At 48.4% G+C, this 16,234-nt stretch overlaps 1 pseudogene; it reads left to right on the top strand.

Annotated features, from left to right (window-relative positions):
• The first annotated feature begins 486 nt into the window (after window positions 1–486).
• LOC134479063 (small ribosomal subunit protein eS12-like) lies at window positions 487–7,905 on the top strand (annotated as a pseudogene).
• Window positions 7,906–16,234: the final 8,329 nt, after the last annotated feature.

Raw genomic sequence — 16,234 nt, forward strand, 5'->3', positions numbered from 1 at the left:
GGAACCCAAGTCTTCCGTAAGAGCAACAAGTACACTTAACCACTGAGCCATCCCTCCAGCTCTGACCTCAAACTCTTCAGCTCCAGCTTCTCCCACACGGTCTGGCGCACAGGCATGTGCCACTGCGCCCAGCTCCATCAATAAACTTACTGTTGGTGAAATCTGCTAGGCACAGAGACCGGCATTGAGAGGAAAACGGCCCAGCTTTTGAAGTTTAACCTCATGGCATTTTTGTACTAGCTCTTGTGGTTTGGAAAGAAAGGCATCAGAGGGCACAGATCTCTGGTTTCTAAGGGGCCTCTTAGCCTCAGTTGGCTTTGACCCTGGAGCTGCCTTCTGTCCTCACACAGGGGCTGGTCTTGAGGTGGGAAGGAGCTGCTGATGTGGACAGGGAGTGGGGCATGTGTGTTAGGGCGGGGCTAGGAGGAGCTCTACTAGGAACCAAGGGCTCTGGGAACAGGATCTCTAAAGGAAGCAATAGAGAACAGCGCCCAAGCTTCAGCTCTGGTTTTTCTTGTTTATGATGTTGATCAACTGACTGTCCCTTCACTCACTTGCTCATTTATACTCTGCTTCCAGGACTCTAACTGCTGGCGAGCACTCTAGGTTTCCACTCACGTGACAATCTGTGTCTCCATATCCGATTGCAAGATTCGGGCAATATCTGACTCAAAGTTTTTCCCGAGAAGCTAAGCATGGTGGGTGGATCACGTCTGTATCACGGCATGGGGAAACTGAGGCAGTAGGATCACTGAAGCAAGGGTTCCAGGCCAGCCTGGTCAACGTAAAAGTACTTGCTATACAACTGGGAGCTGCATTCAAATCTGAAGAACTGACGTAAACGCCAGATGCAGTAGTGTGAGCATCTGTAATCCCACCTCTCCTGGGAGGAGATGGGAGGTGTGGACAGGAAAATTTCCAAAACCTCTCAGACCAGCCAGCCCGGAACATGCAGCAGAAGCCCAGCAAAGAGACCTTGCCTCAGACAAGGTGAAAGGTTGTCTTCTTACCTCCACGGGAATGTGCCTGAATTCACACACATGGATGTGCATGTTCCTACATACTTACACATACACACATACAGTGTGTCACTGAGCAGTACTGGCCAGCCTGGAACTTACTGTGTGAGACGACCTGGCCTTGAACTCAGAGAGATCTTCCTGCCTCTACCTTCCAAGTACTAGGATTAAACATGTGTGCCGCCACGTCCTATCTATTTTTAATTATGTGTATGTGTCTCCGTCTGGGTATGTGCACAGGAATATGGATGCCTACAGCGGCCAGAAGAGTACGTCAGATCCCCTGGAGCTGGAGTTACAGGTGATTGTGTCACCCAATATAGGCACTAGGAACTGCAATAAGCACTCTTAACCACTGAGCCATTTACCCAGTCTCACAACAGAATATTAACAATAATCTAATAATTAATAGTTATAACAGGATTTAAATTATTTTGGTTCACACCTGTAACCCTAGCATGGGGGAGGCTGAGGCAAGAAAACTATAAATTTGAGACCAAACCTGACCTACACAGATCCTTTCCTCAAACCAAACCAGAAAAAATAATTATTTAAAAACTTTCACCCAAAGCACTGAGCCTAGACAAAGACAAACTCTACAAGGAATCCCTTGGGGGCCAAGCCAAATATGTAATGTAGGTTAGGAAGGTGGGACGTGTTTTGAAATTAGTGGAGACTGAAGAGTATAAACATCACTGGAGAGGCTGGGTCTGCTGGTGGAGAAGCGGATCTGCTGGTGGAGAAGCGGATCTGCTGGTGGTGGAGAGCCCCAGTCTGCTGCTGATGTTCCTTCCATATTTCTGAGTTGACCAAGTTGATTAAGAATGGTGCCTTTTGTCTTCCTTATGATTTTATTATTGTAAAGAGACACCACAGCCACAGCAAAGGAAAGCATTTGACTGGGGCTGGTTTACAGTTTCAGAGGTTTAGTCTGTTATCATCACGGCAGGAAACACGGTGCCATGAGAAAGGCTGAGATTCTACATCTTGATAGCATTCGGAGACCATCACACTCAGAGTTGCATGAGCATGGGAGACCTCAAAGGCTGCCTCTGCAGTGACACACTTCCTCCGACAAGGCCACATGAGTCTTTGGAGGCCACACCTATTCAAACCACTACCCCTTTCACAGCAAGGCTTCAGTTAGCTATTATGGTGCATAGCTTGCACATTAAACTTGGACACAGGTATATGAAGTGAGTATATGGGATTCAGTACCATCTGTGGTTTCTGGCCCCTGCCAGGAGTCTTGGAATGTGTTTTCTATAAAATGTGTTTCCCAAGGAATGTGTTTCCTATGGATACCAGGGAACTCTTTATTCCCTCTTCTGCCCGTTTCCATGTCTTGGACAAGTTCTCCTGATAGTGAAACACTGCTTGTGGACCATAAAGCCAGTCTGGTGGCTGCCTGGATCCAGACACCCTGACTTCGGTCCTAATTTCTTTATTACTCACACTCACTGATTACAGGGATCCCTCCCGCATTAGCACGTTGTGGGGATTAAGGAAAGTACTTAGGAAGACATTTGGGCATTACCTGTTTGATTTCCGTATTGAGGCAGTCCAGGGCTAGTTGTCCATGATTTAAAGCTTTCCCCCAGGAACTGCCACAACTGACTAGGCTGACTTCTGTCTCCCTTGCAAGCTCTTAACCTTTCATCCTTGCAAGCCCTCAACACGAACCAGAAAAAGAAAGCCACTGTAACCTTCAATTTGCAGATCACATGGCTTGTCATCATGCCTTGCCTCGGGCTGTCCCTTTTATCATAATTCAGCTCATCTGAAACAGTTATGAAGTGTCCTTATTTCTTACGCCTTTGATTAATATGTGCTTCTTTGGTAGCAGGAATCACTTCCCTTTCCCAACAACTGACATGGCCGTTAAAAGACAGTTAATAAAGTCAGGTGTGATGAACAAACCAGTGATTCCAGTACTTGTGAAGTAGAGGCAGGAGGATTGGAAACTCACACTCGGGACTGGAGAGATAGCTCAGCCATTAAGAGCAGAGGACCTGACTTCGGTTTCCAGCACCCACATCAGGTTGCCCACAACTGCTTATAACTCCAGCTCCAGGGGAATCCAGTGCCTACTTCTGACATCTGCAGATGCCTTCATTCACATGCACAAACCCACACATAGGCACACATATACACATGTAGACATACAAAGGCACACATAGATGCACATAGACACACAAAGGCACACATAGGTGCACATAGACACACATAGGCACACATAGGTGCACATAGACACACATAGGCACACGTAGACACACATAGGCACACATAGACACACGTAGACACTCATAGGCATGGATAGGCACACATAGGCACACATAGACACACATCGGCACACATAGACACACATAGGCACACGTAGGCACACATAGACACTCATAGGCATGCATAGGCACACATAGACACACAGACACACATAGGCACACATAGGCATGCTTAGACACAGATAGACACACATAGACACACATAGGCATGCATAGGCACACATAGACACACATAGGCACACATAGGCACTCATAGGCATGCATAGACACACATAGACATACATAGGTACACATAGACAAGCATAGGCACACATAGACACACATAGGCACACATAGGCACACATAGACACACATAGGCACACATAGGCACACATAGGCACAAATAGGCACACATAGACACACATAGGCACACATAGGCACACATAGACACACATAGGCACACATAGACACACAATTTTAGAAATAAAGGAAATCCAAGGTGGTCCTTTGCCATGAAGTGAGTTTGAAGCCTGCTTCGGATGACTTAGACTCTGGGGTTGGGGGAAGTGAGAGCACACTGGGCATACAGCTTAGCTGATAGAGTGCCTGCCTCATATGGGTGAAACCCTGGGTTTAATCCTCAGCACCTTTAAGGTGGACATGGTGGCATACGCCTGCAATCCCACCCAGCACTTGGAAAGTGGCAGGGCAAGAGGTTCCTGATTTCCATGCCAACCTCGGCTATGTGAGACATAGTCTCAAAAAAAAAAAAAAAAAAAAAAAGTTGACTACCTAGAGGGCATAATTTCTTTCTGCCTGTCTTTAGAGTAATGACAATTTATCAGAAAGGGCTCAGGCTCCTCTCGCTGTCCTCTGCCTTCTGCGGAACCTAATACAGACTTGCAAAACGATATCCACTCTTCTAACCAGGACTGGTCTTTTGCTTTACCTTTAGGGATTAACCCTAATGCCCTTTCTTCTATTCACACGTATGAGGCAGGCACTCTACCAGCTAAGCTACAAGGAAAGTTAAAGTCTTTAAGAACTATCATTAAAAATAAGGTTTGATTTTTTTTTCCTCCTGCCTCCGCCAAATTGTGCGGAGGCGGAAGCTCAGGTGCGTTCAAGATTCGCGTCACCCATAATCCACTGCGATGGCCGAGGAAGGTGTAGCTGCCGGAGGTGTAATGGATGTCAACACTGCTCCACAAGAGGTGCTGAAGACCACCCTAATCCATGGTGGCCTAGCACGTGGCATACAGGAAGCTGCCAAAGCTGTAGACTAGCGCAAGCCCATCTCCGTGTGCTCGCATCCAGCTGCGATAGCCCGTGGTGGAGGCACTTTGTGCCGAGCACCAAATCAACCTGATAAAGGCTCCCGACAGCAAGAAACTAGGGGAACGGGTAGGCCTCTGTAAAACTGATCGCTCGGGAGGGGAAACCTCAGAAAGTGGTTGGTTGCAGTTGCGTGGTGGTTAAGGACTTTGGCAAAGAATCTCAGGCCAAGGATGTCACTTAGGAGTACTTCAAATGCAAGAAATTAATAAATAAAATGTTGGCTCATTAAAAAAAATAAGGTTTGAAAAATTAAAGTTACAGGCTGCTGAGTTTGATGACCTAAGTTCAATTCCCAGATCACAGGTGGAGGAAGGAGAAAAGAGGCTCCTGTCTGGCCACAGGAGTTCCATAGCTTATATACAGACACAGAGACAGACAGACAGACAGACAGATACATACATACATACATACACACACACACACACACACACACACACACACACACACACACACACACACATGTCCTAAGATACTACCACAGGACTGACCATCTGAAAACTCCAGTGAGTTGGTCCTGGTGTGGGCTACTTGAATTCATATACTTATTCTGTGATCTTCAGCAAGTCACTGTAGGAGATCAGAATATGTCACCCCCAAATCTGTCTGTATGACACAAGGATTACTTTGAGGCAATTTTTTTTTGTTTAAAAAAAACAAAAAACAAAAAAACAAAACCACCCAGGAAAGGAGGCTCTGCAAAGGAGGTAAAGGGAAGTTTAATCTACAGAAGAGATCTCCATTTGTCAGGCATTTTCCTTTCTGTACCTCAAAAAGAAAGATAACCACAGATTTCTAGAAGTTCCTATCTGTAAAGTGGGCAGCCGCTGGTCTACACCACAGACCTGACTGCACGCTCCTGGTCACCTCCCTCTTCCCAGCTTGTTCTACATCCTTCCTTCTCTTTGTATTCAAAGATGGTGCTTAACCCTAACTCCAAGGCCACCTTGAAGATTTACCCACATCTGAGAATCTTCCATTTGTACACAAGCTGTTTGTGTCATTAATCATGGTTTTTTTTGTTTGTTTGTTTGTTTGTTTTTTTCTGTTTGACAGTCTTTTGCTATTAGAGATCCCTTGAGACCAAGAACAAAGCAGGGCAGAGAGAAAATTCTTTCTCTTCCTCTGTGTTGCTAAATCACGCATGCCTGATTTTCTAATATCAAACGGAGGGTGGGGGAGATATCATTCACACCATAAACTGACTGTAAGGATTAAAAGGCTGATACACCCATGGCCTGAGAAGCTGCATAAACACAGTGAGTGCTAAACAAGTGTCATCTGCCGACCTGAGGGGTTAGAGCTCTTCCCTAGAGACTCACAGAATGCTGAGAGACAGAGAGAGAGAGAGAGAGAGAGAGAGAGAGAGAGAGAGAGAGAGAGAGAGAGGAGCCAGGCATGCATGGTGGCTTATGTCTGTAACCCCAGCAGATTGAAGCAGGAAGGTTCTACAAATTGGAGGCCAGCTGAGGCTACAGAATGAGACGCTGTCTCAAAAGAAACAAAAAAACAAACAGAAAACAAAAACAAAACAAACAAACAAACAAAAAACAAACAAAAAAAAAAAAACGAAGCCAGGCATTTTGCTCATGGTATATGGACTCTTTAAAAACCACCAGCTCCCTGACTCTTGCATTCCCAGGCGTCTGTTTGGTCTGAGGAGGGATGTTTGGTTAGTGCCAGTCCTGTGCTCCCGGATCTTCACCTCATACATCGTTTTGGGTGTGTTTGTGTTCTGGGTGGAAGTCAAATAAATAATAAGCCAGGAGCCAGTTTGCGCAGCCTCCTAGAATTCACAAAGATGGTTCTGTGTGCCTGGCAGTCATCACCTGTAGACTGTGTGATCTTAAACAAGGCAGGCCCACAGCTGTGAGCTGTTCCATTGTGAGCTGGATTGGCTGTTTGGCTTCTCAGTGCCATTCTGGGCCCTTCGGTGTCCTTTGGTGTGGCAAAAGCTATCTGGGGTTCCAGGTTAGACCTTACCTGCAGGTTAGACCAAACCTGGTGAATTTGGTGGGAAGAGCAAGTGGATGTGGTTAATGTGCCAGTGTGGAGAGCAGGCGTGGGCTTCGGCTCCAGAAGTGAGTTTATCAGCCACCCCCTGGGGGTCCTGACAGAGATCTGCCTCCTCAGGTCTACAGGCAGCTGAGGACATCCAGAATGTCTACCCCTCTCAAGTCCCTGAACACCAGACCCAGTCTTGTCTCCTCCCAGTTGATTTTAAGAGAGCAGAGCCTTGAAATACAAGACAGAATGGTTTTGTTCGGAAAGAAACCTACCCAGTGCCATCATTCCTTCCTTCCCCCAACTCTGACCACCCTCCCTTCTCCTTTCCAGCCCAGAACTGCGGGGCACTTTCTGTCTGTGTGGCTTTGTCTTTCCTGGGCCTGGCCCACCCTCTTCCCAGAGCTGTGGTTCACTGACCTGGAGCGCATTCTGAACATTGAAGGTTTGTGGTAACCCTGCTCTGATCGATGCTATTGGCCAACTCTGCCCCTGTGTCTCCTTCTGGGAATCCACACAGTATTTGTCATCTGGTAGGCTGTGGTGGATTGGTGTTGCTGCCCAGCTGCTCCCTGCCACCCTTTCCCCAGGGGTCCCTGTTCCCTAAGACACATAAAGAGTTAAATGCTAAATGTTCCCAACAGGCTCCTGGGTTTGAACATTTGGTCCTTAGCCAATGAGAGTCGGTGAAAACTTTAGGAAGTGGGACTGATGGTCTGAGGAGAGAGGAAGGAAAGCTAAAGGCTTTTAGCTCAGTCTTCTTTCGGGTCCATTCTCTGCTTCCCGTTCCAGCTAGGTAGCAAGTAGCCTCACGTCGTTATCACAACCAGGAGTGCCCCGTCCCCACCCAGGCCCCACGCCCCTCCCCCAGTAGTAGCATGCCCCGGAAACCTGAGCTGGAATAAACCTCCTCAGAGTCGTATCTGCCAGGTATTTGGTCACAGTGACAAGAGAATTCGAATACTCACGCAATATTGAAGGGAGCTGGTTAATAACCCAAAGCATTTAGATGAGCAGTTGTGTTTTCTACGTTTTCAGAATCCAGACATGATTAAGCTTAGCGAGGAAGGCGGGCCAAAGGCTGAGCGGTGGCAGGGGCTTGCCCTCTGTCTGAACAGCCAAGTTGGGAATACATAGGGAAGCTCTCCAAGGAGATGAAGTGTCCAGAGGGGCATTTCCACAGATACGCAGGGATGAGGAGATTCTTTACTGAGTCTCAACAGCAGCCTTACATCATCGCCAAATGCCGCTGTGAAATCCTCTGTCACGGTGCACACGCCAGGTGACAGCTCAGGAGAGAGGGCACAGGCAGGTCGGCAGAGCGCTGTGCTGCCCACTTTTGGGTCTGACAGTGTTCGAAAGTCCACAGGCCAAGGTCTCCCTGTGCTTAGATGAACCCTTCCTAGGGCTGACTGAAGGACCTAGGCTTGAAGTCTGTTTGCCGGAGCCTGGGGCAGAGAGCTGTGTACAGGTCGTGTGGTCCATCGTGTCCCCCCCCACCCCCCAAGGCCTCAGTCTGTAAGCTGTGAGCTCTGAGCGAAGAGCACTGGGCTATGGGAAGGGGACTGCAGGCCTCAGAGAGCCTGCTATCCAGTAGATTATGTCCTCCAGACCAAAGAGAGTTTTGCAGAAGATGCTTGACTTGGAGGCTTACTGTCAGAAATCCCCAGAGCTAAGAGTCTATAAACTGATAAGAAAATAATTACACCCTGATTGAGAATGTTGCTTAGAATAGCAACAGTGAGGGCTGTGTAACATCTTTAACTCCACCAGCAGTAACATGTTTGCTCTTCAGCAAGTAAATGGCTTTTTGTTCTTTTAGATCTTGGGGAAAATGAGGCCTATACTTCCTCTCTACCATGCCCCGGTGTAAACACCTGCTTCACCAAATAAAAAACCCTAAGGCCCTGATCACACTGTAGCTGTCTCCCTATGACTCCTACTTCTCCGTCAGGTCATCTTGAGGCTGCTAGGCAAAGGTACCCCATGTAGGAAATCTGGCAACAGAGCCCTTGGGCTAAGTCTTGCGCTCCAAACACTCAGGGCTGGTCCAAATCCTCTGCTCTGGACCAGCCACACCCCTTCCTGTTGGCTCGCTCAGGATCCGCTGGAAAATTTGTTGAGAATGTGGGCAGCTGGGGACGGGGAGAAGACTTGGTTGGTAAAGTGTGAGAAACAGAGAGCAAGCTCTCTTAGGCCTGTAGCCCTTCCCCCAGCCCAGTGCTATTCCCTCAGGGCTCACAGCTTACAGACTGAGGTCTTGTGGAGTCCCTGAATTCATGTAAACTCTGGGTGGGATTGACAGCTCACCTTTAGTCCCATCATTCAATAGGTGGAGACAGGATTCTCAAGGCAAACTGGCTAGCCAGACTAGCCTCCTGGGTGAGCTCTGGGTTCACCTGAAAGACCCTGACTCAATGAATAAGATAAGGAGTATGCAAGGATGACTTTTTATTTCTGTCTCAGGCCTATACAGTGCACATACATGCATGCGTACTTACAAACACACAGACATGTGTTAAAGGAAAAAGATTTAAGCAGCAGGTGTGGCGTCCTGTGGAGAGCAGAAGAGCAGGATCAAGGTCATCCTAACTTACACAGCAAGACCAGCCTACGTTAAGTGAGACTAGTGTCTCAAAAAAACAAAAACAACAACAACAACAAAAACAAAAACACTACAAAACGAACAGCATGGGAGTCTCCTCAATCCCAGCACTCAGGAGGCAAGGGCAGTTGGATCTCTGTGAGTTCAAGGTTAGCTTGGTCTATAAAGTGAGTTTCAGGCTAGTGAGGGCTACATAGTGAGAGCTTGTCTCAAAAAAATCAACCAACTGCTGAGCATGGTGGTACCTGCCTTAATCCTAGCGCTTAGGAAGCAGAGCAGGCATCTCTCTGCCTCTGAGTTCGAGGCCAGCCTGGAACGTATACATAATGAATTCCAGGACAGCCAGGGCCCAAACCAAACCCAAACAAAACCAAAAAAAGCCAAACGAACAAAAGCAATCTAGGCAAAGAAACTTGTCTGTTAGAGGCACCTGCAACTTTGTCGCAGCTCGGACACTTTCGCATCCTCTTCTGTGGGTTTAATACCTCAAAATATCTTACATTCATTTCTTCAGAACCTGCTGTTGGATCTAGTGCTAGGGCTTGTCTTTGAATGCGTTAGTGAATCGCTCTTTCTTCTCCACTCCACAGATAGTTATATTTGAGTAACTGTGCTTCAACATCATTGGCCTTTTATCTACAGTCCCTCGTTATTTTATGCCTCAAAAGCCCATGGAAGGACCGAGTTCGCTCGCCCGGCAGGCGGAGGGTTAAGAGCCAAGTGCAGCAGCTGCTATAGGGGGATGTTCTGAAAACAGGAGATCTGAAGTTCCGTTTCCACATCCTTCTTAGAAGACACAAAACCTTTTGTTTCTCATCTCTGTTGCCCTCTAGATTTGATCAAAAGCCAACTTGGAGAGTAGGCTGAAGCTGAAGAGCTATGGTGGTTGCTGCCCCAGCCCCCAACAGGAGTTGGGGGGGGCACACATAAAATCCTCTGAGGCCTGAACCTGGGCGCGAGGGGGAGGGGGGTAGGGGCACTGGTTCCTGTGGTATTTTCCAACCTCGGACCCTTCCATCTCCTGTAGAGACCAACCCTCCAAATGGTAAAGATGTGTTTTCGACAGTCTTCATCTGATGATGTGACCATACTAGGATTTTATCACGTTGTAAACCAAGGTTTAGCATCCCACGCCCACTTGAACATCACAGGTTCCCCGTTTCATTAAGAGGGATCTTGTGGGGACTGAAAAGGTGGTTCAGTGGATAAGAGGGCTTGCTGCACAAGGATTAGGACCTGAGTTCAAATCCCTAGCACCCATGTAAAGAAGCTAAGTGTGTCTGCACCCTGTTGGCCTCTAATCCCAGGGCTGAGATGGGTGGAGACTGGAGTATTGTTGGGACCTGCTGGCCTCTGGCCTAGCTCCAAAGTCAAGGAAAAACCCTACCTCAAGGAAATAAAGCTAAGAGTGTCAGAAAAGAACACTGTTATCCTCCGATAGCTTCCAAGGACAAAAGCAACCCCATATACATAGTGTGTTCACCATACACATGCCACAAATACATACACACACAACAGAAAAGAAGGCTTTTATGAACTTGGTGTGGTGACCTTTGCATATAATATCAGGATTTAGAGAGGTAAGGAGTTCAGGGTTATTCTAAGCTACATATCGAGTTTGTGGCTAGCCGGATTTCTTGTTCATGGGATCCTGTACTCAATGATAAAAGGCTATCGTGGAGTCTAGCCTCCTGTCAGGAACATGTTGATTCTTCTGACAACCCCAAATTTTCCAGCGGATCCTGAGCGAGCCAACAGGAAGGGGTGTGGCTGGTCCAGAGCAGAGGATTTGGACCAGCCCTGAGTGTTTGGAGCGCAAGACTTAGCCCAAGGGCTCTGTTGCCAGATTTCCTACATGGGGTACCTTTGCCTAGCAGCCTCAAGATGACCTGACGGAGAAGTAGGAGTCATAGGGAGACAGCTACAGTGTGATCAGGGCCTTAGGGTTTTTTATTTGGTGAAGCAGGTGTTTACACCGGGGCATGGTAGAGAGGAAGTATAGGCCTCATTTTCCCCAAGATCTAAAAGAACAAAAAGCCATTTACTTGCTGAAGAGCAAACATGTTACTGCTGGTGGAGTTAAAGATGTTACACAGCCCTCACTGTTGCTATTCTAAGCTCCACCCCCTTCAGCTATGTGGCAACAGCCAGGTATGCTCCGCCCCACAGTTGCCTGGCAACAGCCAGCTGTGCTTGACTATAAAGGGGGCTGCTGGCCCCCTCCTCTTTCTCTTACCCCTCTCTCTTTCTCTGTTGTTCTTCGCTTCTCTGCTCTCTTCCCCTCTGTCCCTATCCCCACCCCCTTCCCTCCGCGTGCTCCTGGCCTGCCCTTCCTCTCCTCTCCTCTTCTCATTAAACCTCTCCACGTGGAACCATGGTGTGCTTTGTCCCAGCAGGAGCCAAGATTTAAACCCCAAACTTGGCCCTAACACTCACCATTACCCAGCGGCACTTCATAGCAGCTCCTGAATGCCCGTGACCACAGTGACTACCATAGCCATAGAACAGCCGCGTGATGATTGGAGGTGCGCAGGCATTCATCCCGTTAAACCACACACACCCACTGGACAGCACTCTTAAACTCACTTTCCACGAGAGGTAGGGCAAGCTCGCTCACGTTAAGGAATCGATTTCTTCACACGTCCTGCCTTCTAATTTGGTTTTGTGAGTTTAAATTCCCTTGTTTTGGGCTTGAGTGTGTCACACATTTGGCAAGGGGGTGCCAAGGACAACAAGACTTTCTCCCGTATAGGGAAATTTCCACAGCAGGGGAAAGGACTTGAGGCTGTCTGAGGTCGGGGTGGGAAAGAAGTCTCAGGAAGAGGGGAGGGGAGAGCTGATAGTGTTAGTCAATTCCTTACTAAAGTGCTATCGCTTAGATTTTTCTGCTTCTAAAAGTAAAATGGAAAATTTAAGAGATCTGAAAGCTGAGCGTGGTGACATGTGCTTGCATCCCAGCATCCCAGCACTTGGGAGACAGAGACAAGAGAATTGCCAAGTTGGAGGCTAGCCTGGTCTACAGTCTCCTCCTTACAGGGTTTACAGACAGCCCAGCTGCCCCGCTCCTCTCCAGATGTTTGCTGCTGCTCTCCGTGGGAGAGGCCCTGGGCGAGGCCCTGAACTGCTGTTCTCCCAGGGTCTTGCAGCATCTGAAATCTCATGAACTTCTACAGGATCGAGCCCTGGAGATTTCTGCAGCTGCCTGTTTTCTGAGTTTATCCAAGGACAGAATGTTTGGGCTCCCCAGGTGACAGCTTCAGAGCACTGGGTCAGCAGCCCTTCCGGTCAGTCAGCCTCCGCTCTATCTCAGCCTGCCCAACCTGTTGTTTCATAGGGGGATGGGGATGACCATTAATGGTAGCAGGTCTGACTTCCTATACCTTAGCACATCCTGCAAATGTGGTCCAGACCCTTCAGTGGGATGCAGGGGGAGCTAAGCATTGTCTCACACTGGAAGCCTCAGCTAAAATGGGGGACTCTTACAAAACAAGTCCAGCTGCATACAAACAAGCCATTCCTTAACATTGGAAGTCTCTACTTCAGCTGCTGTTTCTTCAGAACAGCCATGGCTCTGACCTGCCAGGATCATCTGACTCATCCCTGAGCTGAGTCCCTACCCCCAATTATGAAAACAGAAGAAGCTTGCCCCTGGATAGCTCGATGTATGTTTCAAGCTACGAGGGCATCACGGTTGCTTCATGGTTTTGGTGAAAGGGTTAATGTGGCTATCACTAATCACTGAGTTCAAGAGGATAAATCAGGAGTCCACAAACTCATGAGCTAGTTTAGGCCTTTGATGCCACAACCCCAGGCCATAGGCTGTTGATTATCATGTTTCTGGCCGGGTTCTTGTCTTGCCCTCTTCAAGAATAAAGTAGGTTAAGAATGAAAGGTGAAGGGGTTGGGGATTTAGCTCAGTGATAGAGCGCTTGCCTAGCAAGCACAAGGCCCTGGGTTCGGTCCCCAGCTCCAGGAAAAAAAACTTCATTCACAGGAGAGAACAATTCAAACAGGAAAGCAGGGCGCCACAACTCGAGTGGAAGAGTAGAAGTTCAAGCTCTCTGAAGCCACGGGTGCTAACCAAGGCCCTGGCAGCATCATGGTTCTGAGCTCTCACTGGCCTGGGCAGGCTACGGGGATACCCTGAAGAGCAAGTCTGTGGAGAGCAGGCTGTCAGTGCACAGCAGAAGCAGAGTCTCGGAAGGCAAGAGCTGTAGGGGCTGTTCCCAAAGCAGGCATGGGTCCCTGCAGCAGGAGTGGCAAGTCTCAGAAGGGGATCTGTTTCCAGATGCTCTCAAAAGCAGCCATCTTTCCCCTCTTCCCTGTCCATTGAGAAGGCCAATAGAATCTGACTCTGAAAAGCAAGACTCTCCCCACCTGGCTGAAGCCTGACCCTGGCCAAGAGTCAGAATGACTGACGTGGATTTATCTAAGTTCCGGGGGCTCTGGATGGTTAAGTGTGTGTGCAGAATAGGGAAGAATAAGGACTATTTAGGAGAGAGCTCATTGGCCCTAGGCAGGAGAGTCAAAGCCCTTCATAACTGGGGTGGGCTCTCAAACACATCAATGGCTCTGTGGATGTGGGCACTTGGCTGCCAGCAGTGTGGGAGAAAACAGTGTGTACCCAGTGTTCTTTTTTTTTTTCTTTTTTTCGGAGCTGGGGACGGAACCCAGAGCCTTGTGCTTGCTGGGCAAGCGCTCTACCACTGAGCTAAATCCCCAACCCCATACCCAGTGTTCTTACACCTGTTCCTAATCAGCCACAGGTTTCCTTGCCTTCTTCTGGGGCTGCCCCACTGCCGCTACTGTCTCTGGTTGTTGTTGGGGGGGCTTCTCCTACCCCATCTCACTGTCACACTGAGACAGCAGACTCTCCAGTCAGGTTCTTGTCTTGCCCTTACTGCAAGAGCACGAGCGGGTTGGCAGTAAAAAGAAGACAAAGAAGAGAACCTTTCATTTGTCAATCGGGAACAATTTAGACAGGAGAGTGGGTGTCAACCCATCAAGAGAGGTTGGTAGTGTTCTCAGCAGGCTTCAAGATGCCCAGCCAAGAGTCTGCAAGGGTTATGGCTCCAGCTGAGGACAGCCCCCGGGAGCACGTGTACAGATAGAGTCTGACAGGTCTCAAAGGCTGGGGCAATACCTCCATCCTGCAGAGGAAGCTGCAGATCTTCACAGCTCCGTGGAACCAACACATCATTCATTTACTTATTTTATGTGAATGTATGTTTTTGACTGCATGTATGTCTGTGCACCAAATACATGCCTGGTGCCCTCCGGGTCCAAAAGAGGTGCCCAGAGCCTGTAGGACTAGAATTACAGATGGTTGAGAGCTGACATAGGTGTGCTGGAAACTGAACCCAGGTCCACTGTAAAGCAGCCGGTGGTCTGCTAAGCCACCGCTACAGCCCCTCTAACAAATCTTGTGTGTTCTTCCTTCCAGAGAGTACCTTTAGCAGTCTTGCCCCAACCCTCAGCCGCCAGAACTGTAAAAGCCCTTGGGCAACCTGTTATATAGAGACAGGCCCTGATTGGCTGTGTGTATGTACAGCCTTGTAGATGGAACCAATCAGGAAGCAGCTTTCAAAGTTGGAAGGGTGGGGTCTCATTCTGGTCAAACCCTCTGTTACCTTTGCTGCCATGGATGGAAGAGGAGTGATACTGAGTCGTTGAAGGACTCCACAGTCTGCCCTTCCGGCTGCTGCAGAGACGTTCTGATCATCTTGCCACACTAGGCTGCGTGATCTTCGTGATCTTTGTCTGGCGATATCCTGCTTGTCACCGCCTGTTCCAATAGGATCTTCACTGGGCGTCTAATCTCTGACAGTGGAAGCCGTCGAACAGCCTCTTCCTGGATGCAATTGCCCTTGGGTTTGTCTGGTTGTTGTTGTTGTTGTTGTTGTTGTTGTTTTCTTTCCATTTCTGGCTGCCACTGTGGTCACACATGGTCCTCTCCTGTCCCTATCGATGTCAAGCCATTCTCCAGTGCTCTCAGGGTTGCTTTGGTAGGACATCTTCAGATGTATTACATGTGGCAGCCAGCCTCCAAGATGGCCCCATGATCCCCGTCTTCTGGTGTCCACACCCTGGCTTGTTCCAGAGGTGGTCTGTGTGACGGACAAAACTGGCGAAAAAGATGTGTCTTTGCCGTTCCACTGCTGTCGCAAATATCAGAAAGAGGGTAGCTGATAAAGAATGGGTTACTTAGCCCACGGTTCTGAAGGCACGGCATGGCCTAACCAGGCTCTGCAGAGGGACTTTTCACTACATCATGACATGGCAGAGGGCAGTACATCAAGTGCACCATCTTGGGTCTTCCTTCCTCTTTCATAAAGCTATTAATGCCATTGTGGGGTTTCACTCCCTCGACCTTTTCTGAACCTAGTTTTCTCCCTGAACTCTGCCCCAATCTGCAAATGCCATTAACGTATGACTTTGGGGACCAAATTTTCAGCACATAAACCGTGAGAGACAAGTATTCAAACAATAGTTTTGAACTATAGCACACCATTTCCAAGATAAGGTCGAGAGTTAAAAGATTTAAAAGATTTGAGTTCTGGTATGCCTGTGTTGGGTGTGTGTGTTGTGTTGTGTGTGTGTGTGTTGGGTGTGTTTCTTTTTTGATAGTTTGCTTTAGGGGAATGAAATGGACAGGAAGCCCTTCAAGAGGCTACAGGTTGAAGAACAAACTGATCTTGGCAGCACGAAGCCCGGCTGACGGCCTGAGCATTTGCTCCCAGGAGACCCTGTACAGAATGACCTACTCCAGCTACCCCTAGAGCTCTGACACTCAGACACTATGTGATGTGCTGTCTATTGCTATAATGGCTACGTTTGGGGTCATTTGTCCTGCGGCAAGATCACGAGTCTCTGTGTGATCACAGGGCTTCTTGCTTAGGATGTGAAACCAGGAGGCACGTTGTCTTTGTCTTGGCCCCCCTCACTCTTCTTCCCTCTTAAGAAACATTATCCTGGAGCAAATCCAGCCACCACAGCCTCCCCGACTCCCA

This window comes from Rattus norvegicus, chromosome 5, assembly GCF_036323735.1.
Source record: "Rattus norvegicus strain BN/NHsdMcwi chromosome 5, GRCr8, whole genome shotgun sequence".
NCBI classification, from domain to species: Eukaryota; Metazoa; Chordata; class Mammalia; order Rodentia; family Muridae; genus Rattus; species Rattus norvegicus.